Source organism: Ictidomys tridecemlineatus, chromosome 4, assembly GCF_052094955.1.
Source record: "Ictidomys tridecemlineatus isolate mIctTri1 chromosome 4, mIctTri1.hap1, whole genome shotgun sequence".
NCBI lineage: Eukaryota > Metazoa > Chordata > Mammalia > Rodentia > Sciuridae > Ictidomys > Ictidomys tridecemlineatus.
In genome coordinates, this window is record NC_135480.1 from 2,483,628 (window position 1) to 2,509,505 (window position 25,878).

Sequence of the window (25,878 nt, forward strand, 5' to 3'; positions counted from 1 at the left end):
ATATATTCAACTTTACTACATAAAGACTCTCTTATCCAGTGGAAAGTCCTAGCTTAGCATCTGGATAACCATCTTAAGCAACAGCTGCAATCTTAAGAAAAAGGTTTGCTTTCCCACCCAATGGTAACTGACCATTCTTTCATTATTCAGCCAACATTATCCTTTGTAATCTAATAATGTCAAAATTAATGAAGAACATGGGCACCTAATTCTTGTTCCATAGCCAGGTTATTAGCTTCCAACACCAGAAGGGCCATGACTGAAAGGGCCCATAAGCAAGGTGGCCAGCCTTGGGCTACATACGGAGTCCAGCTGGTTACATAGATAGGCCACTGGACGTGCCATGTTCCCAGCATTTGAGTCAGGACCCCTACAGCTATTCCATACCATTCATGGACATACCGGAAGAAGGCTTTGTGAGGTCAGGGAGTCCTAGTCCAGGTGCATTGGTGAGTGCTTCTTTAGTGTCCTCAAAGGCCTTTTGTTTTGTTGGCCCTCCAAACAGCAGATCCTGTTCTTTCCTTCCTGGGCCTTCCCAGAGGGGTTTTGCCATAACTGAAAAGTTGGGGATCCATACACAGCAGAATTAAGTGGCACCAAAGATCTCTGATTTGACAGCAGGTTGAAGGGACTGGAATTGAGCAGGTCACCTGTTCCCTCTTGTAGCCCAGTTGCCACTGTCCCCGAGTCATACAGAAACCAAATACTTGGCTTTTCTTGACAGATATGGGCTTTCTTTTTTGAAACTTTGTAACCAGCTTTACATAGGAGAGTGAGAAGCAGCTGTATTCTTTTTATGCCATCTTCTCTGATTGCTCCAGCCAGGAACAGATCATCTACATATTGGAACAGTGTGCATCCCACATTGTTTTGCAGGAAAGGCTTTTAAGTCAGAGGCCAGCACCATCCCAGAGATGGTTGGTGACTTTTTGAAACCTTGTGGTAACCTAGTCTAGGCCAATTGGCCTTTGTTCCCATTGGAGTCTTCTCATTGGAAAGCAAAGGGTAGCTGACTCTTTGGTACAAGTGATGTGCAGAAGAAAGCATCTTTATGGTCCAGACATGTGAAATAGCCCACCTCAGCTGGGGGAAGACTTAGGAGATTATGTGGATTGGGAACTACAGGATGTAAGGTGACTGTGGCTTGATTTACTGCATGTAAATATTGGACTAGCCAATAATCATCAGTTTCTGGTTCCGGACAGGCAAAAGATGTGTATTTCATGGTGATTGTTGAGTTCTGAGAATTCCATATTGTAAAAGTGTGTCCAAATATTTTTGAATTCCAAATTTTCCTGTATAAGAAATAAGATGTTGTCTTAGGTTTCCAGTATGCCCCAAGTTTAAATTTCATCACCACTGGGAGAAAGTTTTGGGCTAGTCAAGGTGGGTTGTCCTCTGTCTATACTTCTTGTAGTTGGAAAGGAATGCCTAGTTCCTTTTGTGATGTTTCTACTAGGCTGAAGAGTTGCCACTCCTCTTCCCAGGGAATTGTGAGGGTTAAAATATTTGCTTCAGGTTTTCTCAATGATACCAGTGACTGACCTTTTGCATTAACAGTTATCTGGGCTTGGAGCTTTCCTACCAAGTCTCAAACTATCAATTGAACTAGGCAATCTTGCATGTATAGAAATTTTTGGACTACTTTATGACCCTGAATTTCAATGCTGTGGTAAAGGAAAGGATAATCTGTTTTGTTTTTTGGGGTCCTCACAATTGTGGTTTCTTTCTTTGAAAGTGGGCCCACAGGTTGGGTCACAACCAAATGGTGAGCCCTAGCATTTACCATAAAGTCCATATGTTTGTTCCCGATAAGCATTTGAACCATAGCTTCTGGGGGCCCAAAAGAATGGAGCCCATTCAGTCATAGACCTCATCATAATTTTCCATGGCTTCCAGTCCCACAAAATTTTTCTTATGGGCATCACAGGGGTGTCTGTGGCATTGAGCATCATGGGGGACACATTTGCAGGACTGGTATCATCCTTGAATGACTTGGCTTCTCTTATCCAGGGCCCATTACAGGGTCTCTGTGGAGGTAATTGCCATTTCCAGTATCAAATTGGTGCTTGCCATCTTTCTCAGTGTGTTTGTGTGTTAGGGTCTTTCTAAATATTGTAGTGAGGCTTCAGTCCTATGGAACTATTTCAGTTACTATGAAATTGTGCACAACCTCCAGTGGTGCTCAGATACTTCCACAGTATTCTAGAAAAATAATGTCTTTCCCTAGTGACTCATTGGGGAATAGAGCCTTGCCCAATGTGTTGATGTAACATGGAGATACTCTCAGTGTCATAGTGGTGCTCAGGGCTTCTTCTTTCTTTTGTAGGCATTCAAGGTAGCACATGTTTCTTGGTATAAACTTGTGGCTTTCTCCAAGGTTACAGTCTAGCTCAGTGTTTTTCCCAATGACTTACAGGGGTAAGAGAATTTTGTAGGGTCATTTTTTGAAATTTTAGATATAATTGGGACTCAAATTTACTCCACAGCATCTGTGATGCAAAAGGACTTTAGTATATATATATATTTTAATGGGTTTCAGAGCCTGCACCAATTAACAAGAGTAAGAATATATTTAATTATTATAATAGCTATGAGTTAAGAAATATAGTTTATATAACTAATCCCCATGTATACAAAGTCAATGTGGTGTTTTGAACATTTTCCTCAGTTTCCATGAGTCTGGGTACTTTTCCCAATTTTCAATGAAGCTCATGGCTTTTCCTTGTTCCTTAGTGGGGCTCAATGCCTTCCACAGTGTTCTCCAGGGTTACTGTGTGACTCATGACTGTACTTATCATTTCAGGTGTGTTCAGATGATTTTTGTGGGTTTGTGTGATTCAAAGGCCTTCAAAAGTGTCTCTTGGCATTCTGGGCCTCACTGGTTTCTAAGTGGTATTGAGGCTTTTTGCAGTGTATCACTAGTATTCAGGTCTTTGCAGCTCACTAAGCTGGGTCATGGACTCTGGTGTGCATTCAGTGCATGTGGGTCATGGCTCAGATCCTAGTCTCCTCCAGTCTTACAGTCATGCTCAGGTTGTTCCCACAGATTTCTGGTGAAGTACTTGCCTCCTCATGCATGAGGCCCTGGGTTCAATCCTAATAACTACATAAAAAATTAAATAAAAGTAAAGATACTGTGTCCAACTTTAACTGATTTTTTTTAATTGAAGAAAATAATTGATATAAGTTGGAGAATAATTAGCCTTAGATTGTAGACAATGGCCTGGCATTGTTCAAATATTTAAATAATAAGAAGTGACTGAATAAATATTTTTGCCTGGGCAAGAGAATTGTCAAAAATTACTTGTTAGGCATGTGAAAATTATTAAAGTTAATGTTATTGAACTGAAAAGGGCATTACACTACAAGAAAGTCTAGTTTTTCCCAAATGTGAGATCTGATTTTGTCTCTAGTAATAGGCTGAGCAATAGAATTATAAAACGGAGTCAGTATAGATGCTGAAAGTCAGTTTTAGAACTTGTTTGTTCTATAGGTAATAGACTTACTGTTTTAAATTAACTCATTATGTTAGAATTGATAGTTGTGTATTGTTTGTGTATTAACAATCAAAATTTGTAAGGTTTGTAGGGAAAATACAATACAAAATTAACAAGAGTAAGAATATATTTAATTATTATAATAGCTAAGAGTTAAGAAATATAATTTATATAACTAATCCCCATGTATACTAGTTTTTGTTAAAGAATATAGAGAGTTATATAATAAAAGTTTATCTTTTGAACTTAACTTTAAATGAATTTGATTACCTTTACTTGAAATTAAGTGAGAGGCAGACTTTTTAACTTAGGAGTTGTGACGTCTATAAAGGGTCCTGGAAGATATAAATAGACACATTTTTAAAATAATAAATATATGTTTAGTATAGAAAAAACTATTATTACTACTAATAAAAATAAAATTAAAGAACAAGTAGTTTTTCACCTACCAATTTGGGAAAATTTTTCATTATCATCAGATCTAGTATTAATGTAAGTGTTACCTCTGTGTACTGCTGGGGAGTGCCTGCTTCCCCAATGCTGAAGTATAACACCAGAGAAGCTCACCAAGGCAAGTGTAGAAAGGAGAGCAAAAAGACTTCTCCCTGTTGGAAGAAGGGGAATCTGTGTAAGGGGAGGTCTTCCCTCTTTTATAGCTAAGGTCTTCTTTCAGCTTTCTCACATTCATGTCTTTTGTTTCCTTTTATTTCTCAGTGATAGAATGCAGGTGGGAAGGCCCTAAAGGTGGGAGACAGGTGGGCTGAAGGAGTAATCTGGGCAGGAAGGGCCTGGGGTGGCTTTTGGATTAGCACCTCCCTGTTTGCTGGGAGCTGCTTCATTAACATTTCCTTAGGATGGGCTCTGGGCCTTGGGGACATTAACATTTCAATTTCCCCAAGTGCTGCTCTGGTGTCCTGGACTTTATTCTTGATAATGGCCTCCATTTTCTTTATTTTACTCAATATTAGACCTGATTTACCTAACTACACTAACTACCTGTAATGCCAGATTCTTGGGACCCCAGTAGACCTCCATGAGCCAAATCCCATGCAATCACACAAGAGTCTTTATTGCAAGCTTGAGCCTGGACTCACAACTGATTCTGATGCAGAGGTCCCAGGGAGTGAGTCCTGGTCCTTTGTTCAGTGAGATTTCATAGGTTTGGGGGATACTTTATGCCTCAAAACAACACTCAGCAAATCATTTCACACCAAGGGAAAGTCAAACAACAACTCAACATTGATTAGCACATTTACTGGTGGGAAAAAGTTGGGTAAGGGTGATTGGTTAGTACAAGAGGGGCATTTATTTGAACTGATGGGGTTAATCCATGAGGGATGTAGGTGCTTAACAACATGGTTTCCCAACATGGTATCAACCACCATAAACTAGTAGGGGGTCATCAGGCATCCCAAGTATTTTCCCTGTCTCATGCTGATTGGAGGTTGCTAGGGGGTTGCTATGCTTACTCACCTACACTAACTGAGTCAGGGACACCTGGCACCATAGATCTCTTCTGTTATTTGCAGACAAACAACTCAGCAGGGTGGGTATGTGCCTAGGAGTGCTCTGTGGGATTTTCCAAGGAAAAGGGTCATGCCCTCTTTCTTGGACAGGCTTTGCTCTGAGGTAGAGCTTGGTTTCCAAAAATGGAGTCACAAGAGTTTCTCACTACCTATCTTTAAATCTGGTTTCATAAGGATGAGGAATTTTTACTTAAAATTATTATTGGGTAGTGTTCAAAATATTCTTCAGAATCTTTGGAAGGTGAGGTCCCTTCCTTAAGATGAGAGATATGTGTACAAACTTCCCACGACTCTCACTGTTCTCCTAGCCTTCCCAGGCCCTCAGTGCATATCAGCACCATTAACAGTTTCCCCCATGTGCTTGGGGCCTTCCCAAGGTTCTTGAAGCTCTTAGTGTATTTGGCACAAGAAAACACTGTGTTTGAAAACCATCCTGAGTGTCTCCTCTTCTTTTAGAATCTTTTGAGATTGTCCCTGAATGCTAGTTCTCTTCTCAGAATCCCCATTCACTCTGTGTTTCTTCCAGACTCAGGGTGAGTCTCTGCATCCTTTCCCAGGAAATCTTGGCTCAGGGAAATTGAGCCTTGCTCTAAGAATCCCAGGGCTTCCTCTGGGTCTCATGCCTTTTGCAGAAGCACAGGATGGCTCAGCATCTTCCCCAGAGGTATGTGTATTTGAATGTGTGTCACAGCCTTCCCCCAAATCCTAGTCATGACTAGGGCACACACTACTGTATCAGTGGATTGAAGAACTTTGCACACCATCCAGTGGTGCTCAGGTTCTTACACAGCATTCTGAGAAAACAAGGGGTGTCACAATGTTTTAAATAGAAAATAGAGCCTTGGCCAGAGTGTCTTTCTAACCGAGAGATATTCCCAGTGTCCTTGTGGGGCTCAGGGCCTTTCCCACTGCATGGGTGGTACTCAGGCTCCCCTATGTTTTTGAGTGTAAGCTCAGGGCTTTGTCCAGGGTCTCAGTCTGGCTCAGTGTATTGAGAAATGACATCCAGGGGCTCAGGGATTTCTCTGCGGCCTTTAATGGGAAATTGGGTATGATTGATCCTCAGATTTTTCTCCTGAACTTCTAAGTGGCTAAAGGCTTTCAATAAAGCCTTTAGATTGACAGTAGGTTTCAAAGCTTCCACCAGGATCAATGTGGGGTTGTGGATCTTTCCCAGGGTGTCCTGTGTTTTAATGCTTTTCCAGTACAACCATAAAGCTCCTGGAGTTTCCTTATTCTTTAGTGGGCCTCTCAATGCCCTACATAGTATATCTGTAGTGCTCAGAACAGTGTGCAGGATTTCAGAGTCGCATGGGTTGTACACTAACTTGATTTGAGGTCACCAGCTTTACATGAGTTTGGGTGACACATGCTTCAGAAATGTCTCTGGGCATTCAGGGCTTTCATTTGTTTCTAATAGTGTTCAGGCCATTTCCAACTCTTTCACTGGAATTCAGAGCTTTTGCAGGTCAGTAAGAAAGCCATGTACACTGGTACAGATTCCTTGGATTGTGGGGTTTTGCCCAGCGTCTCAGTGGGTTGCATGGTCTCCTCCCATCTCACAGTCATACTCTGCAAGCTCCCCAGAGTCTCAGTGTTCTTCTTTCATTCACCATGCATGCAGTTGTACTCTTGGACATTCCTTGCATCTCAGTGTGCTTCAGGATGCTCCTCAGGTTTTCAAAGAGCCAAAGGACTTGTCCAAGGCCTTAGTGGAACTCATGGTCATTAGAGGCTCTCCAATGTTTTTTAGGGCATCTTATAGTGTCTCACTCATTTTCAGTGCTATTCCCAGAGTGTCTCCATGGCTGAGATAGCTTCCCAAAGACAGACTGCTTTCTGAGGTTTGCCAGCATTTCAGTCAATCTCAGCACCTTTCTAAGGATTTCAGTGGACCTCATTTCTCACCCAAGGTAACAGTGTATCTTTGGTCCAGATAAGAGTCTTAGTGAGCCTCAAGGGATTTCCAGGGTCACTGTGATGTTCAAAGTTTCTTTACAGAATCTTAGTGGTGCCATTGCCTTCCCAGGCACTCAAGAAGCTGTAGTCTTCCCAGGTTACTCACATGATCAGGGCCTACTACAGTGTCTTAGGGACACTGAGGGGTTCAGAGGAGCTCAGGGTCTTTTGCATTGTCATGTGCCTCAGGGCCTACCCAACACACTCTGGAGGGCTCAAGGCCTTCCCCAGGACTTCTCTCCTGTTCACAATGTCTTGTTCTCAAAGGTTCACATGGTCTTCATGGTACTGATTGACCTATTGTCCAGGTTTCCAAAGATGCTTGAATCTTCCCAAGGCATCTCACATTCATGAGCTTTATTCACTGTGGTCTCATTAGGGTTCAAAACATTGTTCTTATTTGTAGAAAGGTGAAGGGCACTTCCTTTAGTATGTGCACAGCCTTCCCCAAAGTCTGATTGTTCTCCTGGCCTTCCAGGCTCTCAGCGCAGATCAGCACAAGTCCCCATTCCACCATGTGCTCAGGGCCTTGTCATATGTCGCAAGAGATCTCATGGCATTTAGTAGGGTTACACTGAGTTCAGCCCCACATCTGTGGCTCCTATGATTTCAGGCTCTGTGACAGGTTGTCCATGAGGCTCAGTGCTGTTGTAAGAGTCTCCTAGATGCTCAGTGCTTCTTTAAGCCTGGGCACAAAGCTGTAAATCTTCCAAGGGAAACACTGGCTTCAGCACTCTGATGGCTTTCTCAGTGAATCCCGGGGCTTTCCCAGGGTCTCTGGGAAGCTAAATGCCATTTTGAACTTCACAGTAATGCTCAGCATCTTCCCTGCACTCTGATTTTCTGTCAAGAACTTTTACAAACCATAGAGAGGCCTAGGGCCTATGCTTGACTTTCAGGGGGCTTTAGACTCTACACACTATTGAGTGGAGCTCTGATTTTCCCACACTGTTCTGGGAAATGAAGAGCATTCACCAGTGTCTCTGTGGAATGGAGCCTTGTGTCTTGTGACCTCATGACATGGACAGCTTCCCATTGTTCTTGTGGTGCTCAGGGCCTTGTCTAGTGTGCCAGTGGCCCTCAGGGTTACCCCAAATTTCTTAAAATGAGCTCAGGGTTTTCTCCAGCATCTGAGTGTGGCTCAGTGCTTTCCACAAAGAATTACTGTCACTCAGGGACTTCCCTAGGCTCTTTTGGAAGTATCAGGTGGGATTGGGCATCAAATTATTCCTTAGAGCTTCTGTGAAGCCAAAGATTGACAGTGGATTCAGAGCCCCTGTAAATACCTAGAGGGTCTCTTTGTGTCTCAAGGCTTTTCCTTCTCCAGAATGGCGAACATGACTTTCCCATGTTCTTTCCAGGGCTTCCATGACTTCCACAGTGTGTCTTTTCTTCTCAGCATCATTGCCTGGATTTCACTGTGACATAGAACTCCCTGTAGAGAGAGCATTGAACAGACCCAGTGTGCAAAAGAGTATCATCAAAAGTTTCAGGTGGATCAGGTTCATTCACTGTGGTCACAGTAGTGTTCAAAACATTCTTACAAATCTTCAGAAGTTGAGGTCCCTTCCTTAAGATGACAGATGTGTGTACAAACTTCCCATGACTCTCAGTGTTCTCCTAGTCTTCCCAGGCCCTCAGTGCATATCAGCACCATTCACAGTTCCCCCATGTGCTCAGGGCCTTCCCAAGGTTCTGGAAGCTCTTAGTGTATTTGGCACAAGAACACTGTGTTTAAAAGCCATCCTGAGATTCTGCTCTTCTTTCAGAATTTATTCAAGGTCTCTGAGGGCTAGATATCTTCTGAAAATCTCCATTCACTCTGAGTTTCTTCTTGACTCAGAGTGAGTCTCTTTATCCTCTCCCAGGAAACACTGAGCCTAGGGAACTTGAGTCTTGCTCTATGAATCCCAGGATTTCTCAGGGTCTCTGTGATGTTCCATGCCTTTTTCAGAAGCACAGGATGGCTCAGCATCTTCCCCAGAGGTATTTGTATTTGCATGTGTGTCAGCCTTCCCCCAAATCCTAGTCACTCCTAGGGCACACTCTACTATATCAGTGGATTGAAGAACTTTCTCATCATCTAGTGGAGCTAAGGTTCTTACACAGCATTCTGAGAAAACAAGGCATGTCACAAGACTTCAATAGGAAATAGAGCCTTGCCCAGTGTGTCATTGTAACTGAGAGACATACAGATTTTCATTGAGGGTCTCAGGGCCTTTCCCACTGTATGGGGGTCACTCAGGCTCCTCATGCTTTTGAGTGTAAGCTTAGGGCTTAGTCCAGGGTCTCAGTCTGGCTCAGTGTATTGAGAAATGACATCCAGGGACTCAGGAATTTCTCTGGGGACTTTAGTGGGAACTCAGGTATGACTGATTCTCAGATTTTTCTCCTGAGCTTCTGAGAGGCTAAAGAATTTCAATAAATAGATTGACAGTAGGTTTCAAAGCTTCCACCAGGATCAAAGTGGGGTTGTGGGTCTTTCCCAGGGCGTCCTGGGTTTTAGACCTTTTCCAGTAAAATAATAAAGCTCCTGGGGTTTCTTCTTTACTGGGCCTCAATGTTCTGCACAGTGCATCTATAGCACTCAGAACAGTGTCCAGGATTTCAGTGTCACTCTGGGTTTTACACTAATTTGAGGTGAGATCACCAGCTTTCCATGAGTTTGAGTGACTTAAATGCCTTCAGAAATGTCTGTGCTTTCAGGGTGTTCTCTGGTTTCTAATTGGTGTTTAGGCCTTTCCCACAGACATATTCACATTTCACTGAAATTTGGACTTTTGCAGGTGAATAAGGAAGCTCATGGCTAGTGGTACAGATTCACTGGGTTGTGGAGTTTTACCCAGCATCTCAGTGGGTTGCATGGTCTCCTCCTGTCTCATAGTTATACTCTGTGAGCTCCCTCAGAGTCTGAGTGTTCTCCTTTCATTGACTGTGCATGCAGTTTTACTCTTGGTGATTCCCCACATCTCAGTGTGGTTTAGGACATTGCTCCTCAGGTTTTCAAAGAGCCAATGGACTTGCCCAGGGCCTTAATGGAACTCATGGTCATTACTAGGTTCTCAGATATTCTCTAGGGCCTCATGTAGTGTCTCAGTCATTTTCAGTGCTATTCCCAGTGTGTCACCATGGTTTCTCAAAGACTCCTGGTTTTATAGGTTTTGCCAGAGTGTCAGTCAATCTCAGCACCTTTCTAATGTGTTCAGTGGACTTCATTGTTAGCTCAAGGTCACAGTGTATCTCTGGTCCAGATAAGAGTCTTAATGAGCATCAAGGTCACTGTGATATTCAAAGTTGGCAGAATCTTAGTGGAGCCATTGCCTTCCCAGGCACTCAAGAAGCTCCAGTCTTCCCAGGTTACTTGCATGATCAGGGCCTAGTATAGGGTCTTAGGGACACTGAGAGTTTTAGAAAAGCTCAGGGACTATGCTCAGGGACTTTCCATTGTCATGTGCCTCAGGGCCTACCTCAGATGCTCCAGAGGACTCTAGTCCTTTCTTGTGATTTCTGTGTTGTTTATAGATGTTGACCTAGTCTTCCTGCTACTGAATGACCTATTGCTCAGTTTTCCAAGTATGCTCTAGTCTTCACAAAGCATCTCACATTCATAAATTTTGTCCACTGTGGTCTCATTGGGGTTCGAAAATTTCTTCATATTTGTAGAAGCTTAAGGGCACTTTATTCATTTGAGGGAAGGACTTTTCCTTCCATTGACAGATGTGTGCACAACTTTCCAATAATTTGTGTGTCTTTTAGCTTCCCAGGCTCTCAGTGCAGATCAGTACAATTCACAGTGTCACCATGTGCTCAGAACCTTACCAAAGTCTCAATAGGTCTCATGGTGATTTGAAGTGGAACACTAAGTTTCAGAGCCAAGTTAAAAGGTCATTATTATTTAAGGTTTCTTACAGGTTGTTCATGAGTCTCAGTGCTATTTCAGAGTCTCCTAGATGCTCAGTGCGTCTTCTGGCCTAGGAGCCAGGCTCAGAATCATCCAAAGAAAACACTGCCTTCTGTTCCATTCAGAGTTACTCAATGAATCCCAGGTTTTCCCAGATTTTCAGTGATGCTAAACTCCATTTTCAGGTTCACAGTTGTTCTTATGATGTTGCCCAGTGTTTGCTGTGTGACAGGGCCTGCCCAAATATCACAGTAAGGCCTAGCATCTTGTTACTCTTCCATTGGGTTTGAGACTGCTACAAAATACTGAGTACTGCTCAGATGCTTTGCACTCCTCTGTGAAAATAATGGCATTCACTAGTGTCTCATTGGGAAATGTGTACTTGCCCCGTGTCCTTGTGACACAGACATAGTCACATTGTCATGGCTGTGCTCAGGGCCTTGCCCACTGCGTCACAGGCACTCAGGGCGTCTCCATGTTTCTTGGTGTCAGCTCAGGGTTTCTCCAGGTCGCAGTCCAGCTCAGTGCTCTCCAATGACTTGGAGGCACTCGGGGAACTCACTGGGCTCTTGTTGGGGATCTCAGTTGTCGTTGGGCCTCCTGTTGTTCCCCACAGCTTCTGTGTGGTTAGAGACCTTCGGGAGATTTACAGTGGGGTTCAGGGCCCATGTCAGGATCTGGAGGGATTGTGGAGCCTTCCCAGGGTCTCTTTGTGTCTCCATGCTCTTCTCACTCAATATAGCAATCATGACCCTCCATGTACCTTATTAGACCTCAAAGCCTTCCACAGTGTGTTTGTTGTGCTCACCACCATCTCCAGGATTTCCCTGTGACTCAGAGCTGTCCATAGAACTGCAGTGGTGTTGGAAGCTCTCCATGAGTTTGCTTGCTTGGGTCCAAAACTTTTTCTTGGCATTTTGGGCCCTCAGGGTTCTGATTGTTGTTCAGGATTTTTCACAGTATCCCACTGGAATTCAGGAATTTGCAGGTCAGTAAGGAGGCTCCTGGGCATTGGTACTAATTTAGTGGACTGTGAGTCCTTTCCCAGGGTCTCATGGCTTTCCTGGTCTCCTTCAGTCTCATGCTCGTGCTCTGGGTGTTTTCCCAGTGCCTCCATGTTCTGCTTATTTTCTTTGTGCATCCAGTTGAGATTTGTGATATCCCCAGCATCTCAGTGAGGTTCCGGGTGTTCCCCACCTTTCAAAATCCAAAAACTTGCCCATGGCCACAGTGGATCTCATGGCAATTACCATGCTCAATTTTTCTTAGGGCCTTTGGCAATGTCTCTGTCATTTGCAGTGCTATTCCCAGAGCCTCACCAGGGCTTAGATAGGTTTGCAAACACTTATTGGTTTCTGAGACTTTGCGAATCTCAGTAAATCTCAGCACCTTTTTCCAGGTTGTCAGTCAAGTTCATTGCTCTTTCAGGGGCCTTTCCAGTGTCTAAATGACTTACAGAACATTTCTCAGGGTCACAGTGGTATTCAAGGCTTATTTTCATAGGGTCAGTGGTTCTATTGTCTTCCCAGGCCCTCAGTGATACTGTAATCTTCCCAGGTCATGCAGATAATCAGGGCCTATTCCAGAGTCTTAGTGACACTGAAAGTTTCAGAGGGGTCAGGTCTTTTTCATTGTCAGTGGGCCTTCAGACATTCCCTAGACACTCAGGAGGGCTCAGGGCCTTCCACATGATTTCTGTCTTGTTTATAAAAGTCCACGTAGTCTTCATGGTACTCATTGGAATACTGCCCAGTGTTTACATAATGCTCAAGACCTCAAGAAAAAACTCACTTTCATTTTATTCATTGTAGTCTCATTGCAGTTTAAAACATTCTTCATATTCTGAAAATAGTGAAGGACCCTGTTTCTATGGATAGATGTGTGCACAACCTTCCCCAAAAGTCTTATTTTCCTCCTTGCCTTCCCAGCATCTCAGTGAAGATCAGCCTTGTTCACAATTTCACCATGTGCTCAGGGCCCTCGAAAACATATAACTAGGTTCATTGCTTTTGAAGAGGAACACTGAGTATTACAGCCAACCTGGAGGCACCTATTCTTTCAGGATCTTTGACCCATTTTCCATGAGGCTCAGAGTCTCAGTAATGCTCAGTGCTTCTTCTGGCCTTGGAGCCAGGCTCTGAACCTTCCAAAAGAAACACAGGCTTCAGTGCTATTCAGGGTTCCTCTGTGAATCCCAGGGTTTCCCCAGATTCTCAGTTAAGCTAAACTCCACTTTCTACTTCACATTGGTGCTCAGCATGTTGCCCAGTGTTTGACTGTGTGTGAGGGCCTGCCCAAATATCATAGTGAGGCCTAGGGACTATACTAGTCTTTAGTGGTCTTTACAATTCTACAAAAATCAAATGGTGCCCAGATTCTGTTACACTATTCTGGGAAAATAATGGCCGTCACTAGTCTCATTGGGAAATCAAACCTTGCCCCTGGTGTCCTTATAACACACACATATTTCCATTTTCATTGTTGCTCTCAGGGCCTTCTTCACTGCACCAGGGGCACTCATGGCTAGCCTGTGTTTCTCAGTGTAAGCTCAGGGTATTCTCCCCAGTCTCCATCTGGCTCAGTGCTTTCCCCAATGACTTACAGGGACTCAGGGAAGTCATTAGCCCCCTTTGAAAATCTCAGGTATGACGTGTCTCTGATTCTTCCCTGGAGCTTCTGTGAGGCTAAAGTACTCACAGTAATTTACAGTAATGATTTACAGTAATGTTCAGGGCCTCCCCCATGGACTACATGGGGTAGTAGATTTTCCCAGTGTGTCCTTGTGTCTCAGTGTTTCTCAAGCTCAACAATGAAGCTCATGTGTCTCCCAATTATCTTTCTAGAACCACAATGCCTTCACAGTTTATGTGTAGTTCTCACAACAATCTCAGGTATTCATTGTGACTCAGGACACTCCATTACATTTCAGGGGTGTTCAGGTGCTTTCCATGAGTTTGTGTGATTGAAAGACCTTCAAATATTTCTTTTGGCATTCAGGGCCTTCACTGCTTTCTTCGTGGTGTTCAGGGATTTTCTCAGTGTATCAGTGAAATTCAGGGCTATTGCAGGTCACAAAGGAGGCTCATGGACTCTGCTACTGGTTCATGGATTGGGGGTTTTGTCCAGGTCTCAGTGGTTTTCATGGACTCCTTTAGTCTCACAGTCATGCTCAGAGAGTTCCCCCAGAGTCTTAGTGTTCTTCTTTCCTTCCTCACTCATTCAGTTGAGCTCTTGGACATTCCCACCTCCTCAGTGAGGTTCATGATGTTCCCCAGTTATTCAAAGAGCTGAAGGTCTTACCCAGGGCTTCAGTGGAACTCATGACCATCACCAAGCTTTCAGTTTTCCTCAGGGCCTTTGAGAGTCTCAGTCATGTTCAGTGCTATTCCCAGACTCTCACCTGGGCTTAGATAATTCCCTAAAGACACACCAGGTTCTTAGTATTTGCCAAGGTCTCAGTAAATCTCAGCACATTTCCCATGTTCTCAGTTGAGTTTATTGCCATTTCCAGGGTCACAGAGTTTCTCAGGGAATGCACAGAGACTTACTGGGTCTCAGGGCCTTTCTCAGGGTCCCAGTGGTGCCCAGGGTTTTCTGCAGAGTCTTAGTGATGTCATTGCCTTCTGAGGTACTAAGTAAATAGTCTTCCCAGTTTACATTGATGATCAGGGCCTACCCCAAAATCTTTGTGACACTCAGGGTTTCAGAGGGGCTCAGGGTCTTTCCAAGTGTCAGTGGGCCTCAGGACATACCTTAAATGCTCAGGGAGCTCAAGGCCTTCTTCAGAATTTCATTATTGTTTAGAAGAGCCCATGTGTTATTCAGGTGCATGGAATACAGCCCAGGGTTTAAGATGCTGAGGCTTCTACATTGTCTGATTGGTTAGTTCCATTCACTGTGGTCTCAATGGTGTTGAAAATTGTCTTCATATTCTTAGGAAGGTGAAGGGCCTTCCTTAGGTTGACAGATGTGTGCACAACCTTCCCAAAGTCTTAGTAATCTCAGTGCCTTCCCAGGTTCTCAGTACAGATCAGCCTCATTCACAATTTCACCATGTGCTCAGGGTCTTCTTAAGATTCTCAACTGGTGTCACTGTCTTTTTGCAGAAGAACATGATGTTACAGAGCCAACCTCAGGGTGTCTATTATTTCATGTTTTTTTTGTTTTGTTTTTTTTTTTTTTTTTTTAACACTTTGGTAAGAGGCTCAGAGCTATTCTCAAAATCTCCAGGATGCTTGGTGTTTTTTTTCACTCTCAAGAAAGTCTCTGAATCTTCCCAAGGAAACACTGGATCCAGGGGCATTCAGGGATTCTCAATGAATCCCAGTACCTTGCCCAGTGTCTCTGTGGAGGTATGTGCCATTTACAGCTTCACAGCTGCAAATGAAGATGCTCAGCATCCTCCCCAGAGTTTGACTGAGTATCTCAGCCTTCCCAAGAATCTTGATAAGACCTAAGTCCTATCCTACTATTTCAGTGGGTTGAAGAACTCTACACAATATCTAGTGGTACTCCAATTTCTCCACAGCATTCTGGGGTGGTTTGTGGGGTGAGGGAATGGCCTTTGCTAATATCTCACTGAGGAATACAGCCTTGCCCAGTGTAGCATTGTAACACAGAGATATTCCCACTTTTATAATGGTGCCAGGACATTCCCTACTGTGTCACTGGCACTCAGGACTACCCATATTTTTTACCGTAATTTCAGGGCTTTTTCCAGTATCTCAGTCTGGAACAGTGCTCTCCCCAGTAACTTACATGGGATCAGAATATTTTCTAGGGTCTTTTTTGATATTTCAGATATTACTGACTCTCAAATTATTTCCCCAATCATCTGTGATGCTAAAGGTCTTCAGTATATTACAGTGTAGTTGAGGTCTTCTACCAGCTTCTAAGTGGGATTGTGGAATCTTCCACTATATTCAAGAAAATAAATGGCCTTCCCTAGCATCTCATTGGGGAATAGATCCATGCCCAGTGTGTCACTGTAACAGAGAGATAGCCCCATTAGTATAATGGTACTCAGGGCCTTTCCAATGTGTCAGCAGCCCTCAGGGGTACCCCATGCTTACACGTATAGGCTCAGGGCTTTTTCTAGGGTCTCAGTCTGGCTCAGTGCTTTTCTCATGACTTACAGGTGCTCAGGGAATTCTCTTGGGTCTTTTTTGAGAGGCCAGGTATGACTTGTTCTCAGAGTCCCCCCAACCAGAACTTCTGTGGGCTAAAGGCATTCAATACGTAGTTTCACACCTTGTTTCAGGGCCACCACCAGGGTCAAGGTGGGTTGTGGATCTTTCCTAGGGTCGCCTTGTTTCAGTGTTTTTTAAGCTCAACAATGAAGCTCATGGTTTTCCCATGCTTTAATGGATGTCAGTGCATTTCCCAGTGTATCTGTAGTATCTGTAGGTATCTGAAATATCTCCAAAATTTTATTGTGTCTCAATGCTGTTCATGGAATTTCAGGGGTATTCAGATGCTTTTCTTGTGTTTCTGTGATTTAAAGCTTTCAAAAGAGTCTCTTGGCATTCAGAATATTTATGATATTTTAATTGAGCTTTCCCACTGTTTCACTGGATTTCAGGGTTTTTGCAGGTCACTAAGGAAGCTCACATTCTGGTAATGACTCAGTGGATTGTGGGTTCTTACCCTGGGTCTTAGTGGATGTCATAATCTTCTACAGTCTCACAGTTTAGCTCAGGGTGTTTTTCAGAATCTTAGTGTTCTCCTTCCCTCCCTCATGCATTCAGTTCATCTCATGGACATTTGTATTATCTCAGTGTGGTTCAGGGTGTTACCCAGGTTTCCAAAGAGAAAAAGCCTCACCCAGGGCCTCAGTGGAACAAATGGCCATTACATTACCAGACTCTGAGTATTACTCAGGGCCTTTTGCAAATTCTCAGTCATGTTCTGTGCTATTCTCAGAGTCTCACCAGGTCTCAGATAATTCCCCCAAATGTCATCAAGTTCAGAGATTTTGCCAGAGTCTCACTCATCTCAGCGCCTTTCCCAGGTTGTGTGTTTATTGTAATCCCCTGGTTCTTGCCCAGGTCTCAGTGGGTTTCCTGGTCTTCTCTATTGTCACAGTAGTGCTCAGGGTGTCCCCCAGAGACTTAGTGTTCTCCTTCACTTCCTTGTGCATTCATTTGAGCTCTTGGACATTCTGAGCCTCCCAGTGTGATTCAGGATGTTCCCCAGGTTTTCAAAGAGCCAGAGGCCTTGCCCAGGGCCTCTGTGGAAACCATGACCATGACCAGGCTCTCAGTTTCTTGCAGGGCCTTTTGCACTGTCTCAGTTATATTCAATGCTATACCCAGAGTCTCTTCATGGCTTATATAGTAGCCTAAAGATGCAATGGTTTTAGCGTCTTTGCCAGGGTTCAGTGAATCTCAACACTTTCCTCAGGTTCTTTGTGAGGTTATTGCCATTCCCAGGGTCAGAGTGGTAACACAGGCCCAGCCCACAATCTCACTATTTCTCAAGGCATTCTGCAGGGTGATAGTGGTTGCCCAGGTCCTTCTGCAGAATCATTGTGGTGAAATTCCTTCCCAGGCACTCAGTGAAGCTATAGTCTTCTTAGGTTACACTAATAATCAGCACCTATCTCAGAGGCTTAGAGACATTTTGGATATCAGACAGCAAGGCATAGATCCAGGTGTAGGCTTGCTGACCCCAAACAGAGACTAACTAGGTGACTCCCTGGATCCTTTTTGGCTCCAACTCCTTTTGGAGGTTATTCAGGACCCTCAGATGTTGAACAAGCCTCTCTTCCACCTACGTGGGCCTCTTGGTTGAAGTCAGATGGGACACCACTGAAGAACCTGGGACCTACCTGTTTGGTCAGGTGGTGCTCCACGTTCCCTATTCCTGGATCCTTCTCTTCATGGGTTCAGTTGTGCTTCAGGTGGCAGCTCTGAGATGTCAGGTGAGTCATTCCTCCTTCAGTAGAGTTGCCTCTGTGGTGTGCTAAGGGGAAGCAATGTCCTCCAACATCCCAGACTCCAGAGACAAGACACAACTTCACCATTTCCATCCCATGTGGATTGCCAAATGATGCAGGACAGATGAGGCTGCACACCTGAGGAATTAGCAGAAGGGAGGTTTATTGGCAGCAGCTGGTTCAGAGTGTGGCTATATCCTAAAAATTCCTCCACTGAACCATGAGTCTAGAAACTCTTTGAACTTTATACCCAGTGGGAGGAGGGGCTTGGATTTCCACTTTTGCTGGAGTTAAAAGTATCTTGTTTTCTTTGACTTCATAGAGAGTGCTTTTGTCTCACTTTTTTTTTTTTTTAGGTTAGTCAGAGGTTACATGGTTTACCACAAAAGCAGAAGTAACATCACAAAGTCTTTTGCCAAACTAGGTTTTACAAGACAGCGTAAATAGGAAGTCTAACCACATTTGTGATTTTTTTGCCAGAGTTTTTTTCTGATATTCTCTTAATAAGAACAGATATGTTGAAGGTACCTGGAGAAGCTTAATTTAACTTCATTGGTGGAGGAGGGGCACCACTACACTCAGGGGCTTCACACAGATTCAATAGGTCTTATTGGTTTTTCCTGGGGCTCATGGATTTCAGAGCCATCCTCAGAGTCCTCTTTGTCTTCAGGATCTTTTACATGTTCTCCATGAGGCTCAGTGCTATTCTCAGAGTGTCAGTTTTGCTCAGTGCTTCCTTTAGGCTCAGAGCAAGTCTCTGAATCTTCCCAAAAGAAACATTAGGTTCAGTGTTTTTAGGGATTTCTTAATAAATCCAGGCCTTGCCCAGGGTCTCCATGGAGCAAAATTTCATTCCCACCATCATATTTGTGCTCAGCATCTTCCCTAGAGGTTGACTGTGTCAGGGCCTTCCCAAGAGTCTTAGGAGGCCTAGGGCCTACCCGACTGATTCAATGGCTTAACGAACTCAGCACATTATCTAGTGGTACTTAGATTCTTCCACAGTATCGTGGCTAAAGAATGGCCTTCACCTTTGTCAGTAGGGAATAATTTCTTGCCCAGTGTGTCATTGAAACTCAGGGAGATTCCCATTGTCACTGTGATGCTCTGGGCCTTCTGCAGTGTCAGTGGATTTCAGGGTCACCACATGTTTCTTAGTGTGAGCTCAGGGCTTTCTCTAGGATCTCAGTGTGGCTTACCCCAATGGCTTACAGGGGCTCAGAGAATCTTTCAGTTGTTTTTTTTTGTTTGTTTGTTTTTGTCTCTGGGTCTTCCGTGAGGCTAAACGCCTTCAACAGCTTCTCAGTGGGGTTTGGGAACTTCTTTAGCATCTAAGTCGAGTTGTTTTAGACAGCTTTTTTGCTGTTTTAATGTAAGGACCTGAACAAAACAACTGTGGAGGAGGAAAAGATTATTTGAAGGTACACAGTTTTAGAGGTGTTAGTGCAGAGAAGACTGGCTCCACTCCTCAGGGCTCAAGGTGAAGCAGAAATCATGATGGAAGAGTGGAGCAGCTCACAGGATGAATAGGAAGTAGAGACAGGAAACTCCATTCACAAGATATAAAATATATACCCTGGGCTGGGGCTGTAGCTCAGTGGCAGAGTGCTTGCCTTGCTCACATGAGGTACTGAGTTTGACCCTTAGCATCACATAAAAATAAATAAAATAAAGACATGCTGTCTATCTACAACTACAAAAATAAAATAAAATATATACCCCCAATAAATGTCCCCAACGTCCTACCTCTCCAGTCACACCCTACCAGCCTTCAGTTATCACTCAGTTAATTCCTTATTGAAGTAATGCTCTTAGGACCCAGTAATTTCTTCTCTGAACCTTTTGCATTGTCTCACATATGAGCTTTTGGGGGACACCCCACATCCTAAACATAACATTCCACACCTGGCCTCCAAAAGCTCACAACCATCTCACAATGCAAAGTACATTTTGTCCATTCCCAAGACTCTCCATGATCTGAACAGTTCCAAGACTGCTCAGAGTTCAAGTCCAAAGTCTTCTCTGAGGCTCAATGCAATCTTTCATTGTGAGCTTCCATAATATTAAAAGCAATTTACTATTACCCAATATAAAATGGGTACAAAGTAAACATTTCATTCACAAAATTAGGGGCATAGAAAGAAGGGATAGGATCAGAGCAAGACCAAAATACAGCTGGTCAAACAGGTCCTCTAGTTCTGTGTCCATATCTGAAACACATGGCATTATGATGTTCTTCCCAAAGGTCTTGTGTCTGCCTGCCCCTGTGGCCTTGTTGCTTGTAGCCCAAGTGGTTGTTCTGTGGGCTTGTCTCTGCTCAATTCCTGCAGCTTTCCAAGAATGATGTCCATGTTACTGGCATTTCTTAATGAGGAGGGTTTGTCTCCACTGCAGCTTCAGTTTCCTCCTCATATCTGCAGACTTTGACTTCTCAGGTGCCCGCAGGGACTCCAATCCTGTTGCAGTTTGTCTAGTTCCCCAGGCTTTCCTTTAAAATCAAGGAAGAACCTCCATAAATCCCTAACTCCAGGAACCATGCATTTATGCAGAACAAGGATGTCATGATTGGTCCCAAGGACTGCCACCATGTTGAGCAATAACCAAGCTTCCAGGGATGCTGGCTTCAGCAGCCTCTGAGTATGTATGGAGCGGAGCCTGTAAAAAACACTCTCTAGGCCTTCTTGCTTAACAAGGTTTCCCCTCTGGTTTCTTGTTAAGAAAATTCTCACCTTTACTCCCAGGAGCTTGGAGTGTAGACTTGCCAGATTTTGAGAAGTCCTTAAGCCATCTTTTTTATTGTCTCTATTCAAAGTCTTTAGCATTTTTGTAGTGTTGGTAATGACTTTAACAACTGCAACATCCTTAGCCTCAGTTTTATGAACTTTCAAATTAACTTTTTCCAAATATTTCTTCTCTGCTCTCTGCTCCTGAATATGACAATAAATTTTGCTAAAAGGTACCAGTAATAATTATCTCGTGGACTGAATGCTATGCTTCCTAGACATTTCTTCCACCACATAAGAAAGTTACTTCTGGGGCTAGGATTGTGACTCAGTGGCAAAGCGCTAACCTAGCATGTGTGAGGCACTGGATTCAATCCTCAGCACCATATCAATAATAAAGAAAGAAAGAAAGAAAGAAAGAAAGAAAGAAAGAAAGAAAGAAAGAAAGATAGATAGATAGAGGTATTGTGTTCATCTACAATAAAAAAAAAAATCCATTACTTCTAAAATCAACCCCACTGAAAGTCTCAGGACCTGGGGAAAATGCAGATACTTCTCAGCCAGTACATAACAAGAATGGCCTTGACTCCAAATTCCAATAAACTCCTCCATTTTTAAAACCTCTTTAGCCTGGTCTTTATTGACTGGTGTCCTGTTGCCATTCTGGCCTTTGAACTCCCACCAGAATCACCATTAATCTCAGCTCACAACAATCTAAAGCATTTCCATCTGCACAGCTACACATCTCAAAATTCCTCCTACCAATTCCAAAAATCTCAAAATGCTTATTAAACATGAGTTTAGTAAGTACTTAGTCACAGAAATTACTCCACTTCTTAGACCAATGTCTGTTCTAGTCCGATTTTTCCACTCCTGTGACTAAAATAACCCACCAGAATAATCACAGGGGAGAAAAAGTTTATTTGAGGGCTCATGGTTTCAGAGGTCTTTGTCCATAGAAGGCTGGGTCCAGACCTCAGAGCTTAAGGTGAGGCAGGACATCATGGTTGTTAGGATGGCCTTAGGCCTGAGCCTAAGCAACACCATTTTAAAAACTCCTGTCTAAAACCTGCAGTTTCACCAAGCACACCTAAAGAGCCCTTCACTGTGGCCACAAATAAGTTACATCCCCTCACCCTGATAAAGAGAATGAAGCCCCTGGCAGGCTGTCCTGATCATCAGGGTGGAGACCACCAGACCAGATGTTTCTGACACCAGGGCAAATGATGTCACTGAGAAATCTGGTGGTAGCTGATAAGGATTGAAAGGGTAGTTAAAAGCCCCAAGAGTAAGTATAAATAATAGAGCAAATGAACAGGAATTCAGCCAGCCAAAACAAGGATGCACTCAAGCTGGAGAGCCTGATGAGGACCCATCACTTGTCATCATTTCCTGAGCCTCTGCATGATCCTCACCACTCGCAAACTCTACCACCTCTCTGAACCTTGGTGAGAGCCACAACTTCTCCCTGTGACCCTCTCCTCAACTGATCATGCACTCCACACCAGGAAAAGCCTGCCTTGGTTCCAGACCTGATCACCTTAGTCCTAGTGAGAGTACATCTGCTGGAATTAAAGCCTAAGTCTTACAACTTTTTACCTTATCTTGCAGAGGAAATGTCTGTCATTAGACTATCATGATTAAGTGTGTTTTACAGTGCTTAGAATTAATCTAGAACTGTTTGCTGTGAATTAATTAACCTACAATTGTTTGATGTGAATTGATTATATCTCTTGCAGGACCTAGCATTAAGGATTGTCATTTTCTTGATTAAAAACCTATAAAGTAATGTTGCATTGAGTAATTTGAGTGAATAAAGCATTGAAAGGTGCAGAATAGCGTGGACATTCTTTATTCCTTCCCTTGACTGCATACATCACAATTTTGTCCCCTCGTGACAATGGTAAAAGAGTGTGACAGAGGGAAGAAACTCACATGGCCAATGTAAAGCAGAAGATAACTCCATTCTCCAGATACAAAAATATATATCAGAAAACCATGTCCCAAAAGTCCCAGCTCCTCCAGCCATACCTCAACAGCCTTCAATGACCACTCAGGTAATCCAAATGAGTATGTTAAGGCTCTTTAGACACAATCATTTCTCCTCTGAACCTTCTTGCATTGTCATATGTAAAGGTTTGGAGTACACCTTACATCAAAAGTATAACAAGACTTGTGGACCTTTCTCAGGGTCTCCTTGTATATCCGAGCTTTTTGAGATCAACAATGAAGCTCATGGCTTTCTCACATTCATTATTCATCCTCAGTGCCTTCCACCGAATATCCACAGTACTAAGGATACACTGAAATTCAGTGTGACTCAGAGCAGTGTCTCTTGGCATTCAGGGTCTTCACAGGTATCTAATTTGGGTGCAGGACTCTTCCCAGTGTATCACAGGAATTGAAAGATTTTGCACATCTCTAAAGAGCCTCACAATATTTCATACTGATTCAATGGAGCGTGGCACCTTGCCCAGGGCATCTGTGTGTTTCATGATCTCCTCAAGTTTCACAGTCATGCTCAGGGTGTTTTCCCCAGAGTCTTAAAGTTATCTTTCTTTTCCTTGGGTATTCAGGGGTGATCTTAGACATTCCCATCATCTCAGTGTGGTTTATAAGGTTCCCCCAGGTTTTTAAGAGCCAAAAGCCCTGCTTAGGGCCTCTGGGGATCTCATGGCATTACCAGGCTCTCAGTGTTTCTCAGGGCCTTTTGCAGTGTCTCAATCATATTAAGTGCTATTCCCAGGGTGTCAGCTGGAATTAGGTAGGTCCTCAAGGGTACTGTGTTCAGGGTTTCTGCCAGGGTCTCAGAAAATCTCAGCACCTTTACTAGGTTCTCAGTAGAGTTCAGTGTTATTCCCAGGGTCACAGGGTTGCTCAGGCCAGTTCAGAATCTTTTTGAGTCTCAGGGCATTTCCCAGGGTCACAGTGGTGTACAGAAACTTCTCCAGGGTGTGAGTGGTGTCATTTTCTTTCCAGGCTCTCAGTGAAGCTATAGTCTTCCTAGGTTACAATGACACTAAGGGCCTTCCTCAGAGTCTTAGTGATCCTGAGAACCTTCTTTAAGGTATCAGAGGAGTTCAGGGTCTTTCCCAGTGCCAATGGAACCCAGGGCCTACCCTAGAGTTTCAGGAGGACTCAATGTGTTCTCCCAAATTTCATTCTTATTTGAGAGATCCACATGGATTTCATGGTGCTCAGATTATTTCCAAGTGTTTAGAAAGTCTAAGGTCTCAACAAGATTCACAGAGTTGTCAAATTCATTCATGGTTGTCTCAATAGTGTTCAAAATTTTTCTCAATGTTTGGAAGGCTAAGAGCCATTCTTAGGTTGACAGATGTATTCATAACCTTCCCAAGAGGGTTAGTGGTCTCACTGCCTTCCAGGCTCTCAGTGCAGCTCAGCAACCTTCCAAAGGTCACCATGTGTTCAGGGCCTTGCTGAGGTCTCAATAGGTCTCATCACATTTTCCAGGGCTCACTGAGTTTCAGAGCCATCCCCAGAGTCTCCTTTTCTTTTCTGTGTGTTTACAGGTTTCTCATGAGGCTCAGTGCTAGTCTCAGAGCCTCAGTGAAGTTCAATGCTTCTTCCAGCCTCATAATGAGGTTCTGAGTGTTCTCCAAGGTATCACTGGGTTTAGGGACATTCACTGTTTCTCAATAAAGCCCAGAGCATTAAACAAGGTCTCTGTGAAGCTAAGCATCACAGTGGTGCTCACCATCTTCCCAAGAGTTTGATTAATTGTGTCAGGGCATTTCTAAATGTCATGGTGAAGCCTAGGATCTATCCTCTTCTTCCAGCAGGTTTAGAAACTGTGCACAATATATAGTGGTGCTTAGACTTTTCCCTAGTTTTCTGGAAACATAACGAATCTTACTAGTGTCTCCAAGGGGAATAGTGCCTTGCCCAGTGTGTTATTGTAACAGGGAAATGTTTCCATTGTCACAGTTGTGCTCAGTTCCCTCCCCACTGTGTCAGTGGCATTTGGGCCACTCCATTTTCTGAGTGTTAGCTCAGGGCTTTCTTCAAAGTTTAACTCTGACTCAGTGCTTTCCCCAATGACTTACTGGGTGCAGAGAATTCTCTAGGGGTGTTTTGTTGTTTTGATTTCTCAGGTATAATTGGTTTTCAGATTTTCCCCAAGGTCTTCTGTGTGCCTAAAGCCATGAAATGGCTTCTCAGTGGGGTGTGTGGCTTCCACTAGGGACTAAGTTCATTTGTGGACCTTTTCCAGGATATCCTTGTGAGTCAGTGATTTTCAGACTCAACAAGGGAGCTCATGGCTCTCTTCTATTCTTTACTGGGCCTCCATGCCTTACACAGTATATCAGTAGTTCTTTTAATCGTCTCCAGGATCTCAGTGAGACAGAAGGCTGTCCATAGTATTTTAAGGGTGTTCATATATTTTTAACAAGTGTGTGTATTAAAGGCCTTTTAAAGTGTGTCTTAGAATTCAGGCATTCATTGATGTCTAAATGGATTTTAGAGATTTTCCCAGTGAATCACTGGAATTTAGAACTTCTCCAGGTCAGTATGAATCCCATGGTCTTTCATATGCCTTCAATGGAGTGTGATTCTTTCCTTGCCCAGAATCTCAATGAGTTTTATGGTCTCCTCTATTCTCACAGTCCTGTTCAGGGTGGTCTCCCAGAGTCTCAGTGTTCTCCTTCCATTCCTCAGGCATTCAGTGGATCTCTTGAACATTCCCAGAATCTCAATGTGGTTTAGCATGTTCCTCAAATTTTCACAGAGACAAAACTATTGCTCAAATCCTCAGTGGGACTCATGACCATTATCAGCCCCTCAGGTTTTCTCAGAATATTTTGCAATGTCTCAGTCATGTTCAGTGCTATTTCCAGAGTCTCACCTTGGCTTAAATATATCCCCAAAGGTAGACTGGGTTCAGTGTCAGTAAATCTCAGCCCCTTTTCCAGGCCCTCAGTGGAGTTCATTGCCATTCCCAGGGTCACAGTTGTTCCCAGGGCCTTCTTCACAGTCATAATAAAGTCATTCCCTTTTCAAGGAGTCAGTGAAGCTATAGTTTTCCTAGGTTACACTGATGACCAGGGTGTACCCCATTGTCTACCTGACACTCAGGGCCTTCTTCATGATATCATGACCTACTCTAGGGTCTCAGGAGGGCTCAAGGCCTTCCTCAAAATTTCAGTCATGTTTAGAAACCTCCACATGTTCTTCATGGTGCCCAGATTATTGCCCAGTGCTTAGAAGAGGGTGATGGCCTCAATAAATGTCTCAGTTTTTAATCTCTCTTTGCTCAGTGGTATTAAAATTTCTTTAGTGTCTAAACAATGCTAAAGGCCTTCCATATGTT

General features: G+C 43.5%; 1 protein-coding gene across 1 annotated transcript in view; it reads left to right on the forward strand.

Moving 5' to 3' along the window:
• Positions 1-25,878, forward strand: part of LOC144376939 (uncharacterized) — a 255,997-nt gene that overhangs the window by 148,469 nt on the left and 81,650 nt on the right. The window contains exon 15 of the mRNA XM_078045358.1: positions 1-25,878. This exon is cut by the window's right edge and continues 4,114 nt beyond it. The gene's annotated coding sequence lies outside the window, so the exon portion shown is untranslated.